Source organism: Hipposideros armiger, unplaced genomic scaffold (assembly GCF_001890085.2).
Source record: "Hipposideros armiger isolate ML-2016 unplaced genomic scaffold, ASM189008v1 scaffold_825, whole genome shotgun sequence".
Lineage (NCBI taxonomy): Eukaryota > Metazoa > Chordata > Mammalia > Chiroptera > Hipposideridae > Hipposideros > Hipposideros armiger.
In genome coordinates, this window is record NW_017732175.1 from 223,695 (window position 1) to 224,660 (window position 966).

Here is a 966-nt window from a genome sequence, read left to right on the forward strand (position 1 = left end):
TCTACCTTCTGGTGTATTCAGAGAAATCTTGACAAGGAAACATATTATTTGGGCTGGTCATAAAAGATGTTGAGAAGCTGAGAGGATGGAAGGTGACCTTTCAAAGCTATAGTATGATGAATTATAAGATAGTTGGATATACACATGGTGTAATTTTAGGCAGTAACCCTAAATATCCTTGCCATGGTTAATATTCTGCGTGCAGTAATTGTATAACTTCTTAGAGAAGAATTGTAAGCCCTTTTCCTATTGCGATTGGAATGAAGGAATGTCGTGTTTGGCTTCTCTGATTCTGTCTTGTTTTTAATCAGCTTGTTCAGGTATAATTTCATACACTATAATGCACCCATTTTAAGCCTACAGTTCAATTAGTTTTGAAATGGTATACGGTTGTATACACCAGCACAGTCAAGATTATAAGATGTCCATCATCCCCCAAATTCCTTCCTGTCCCTTTAGAGTCAACCCCCAACTCCCATACCCTCTCTCTAGAATGTCATATAAATGGGATCATATACTCGGTCGTCTTTTGTATGTGACTTTTTTTCACTTATCAAATGCTTTTGAGATTCATCCATATTACTGTGTGTATCGGTGATTTTTTCCTCTTCAGTGTTGAGTAGCGTGCCGTTATATGATACACCACTGTTTTGTGTGTTCATTCAGTGCACTTGAATTTCATTCTTAAGAATTGCCCATTTAGTTGGAATCTGTTATCATTTTTTTCAAGTGCTTCTTTGGGTGGCATATTAGCTCTTTCAGTTAGAAGCAAACAAAATTTTCAAAGTGGTCAGTTCAACGCTAGAGGTTCTATAAGTAGTAGTAGAGGCTCGTATCATAGGCCTATATTTGCTCTGTCTCAGTTAAAATTCTGCAAACACTTGCTCAGTCATGTTAGCCTCAAGCCTAGCCTCAAGCAATATTTAGTCATTTGAGTCAGCCAGTTTCTATTAAAAATTATACAAT

General features: G+C 36.7%; 1 long non-coding RNA gene across 2 annotated transcripts in view; it reads left to right on the plus strand.

Annotated features, from left to right (window-relative positions):
• Positions 1-966, plus strand: part of LOC109374490 (uncharacterized) — a 145,802-nt gene that overhangs the window by 109,885 nt on the left and 34,951 nt on the right. The window lies entirely within an intron of this gene.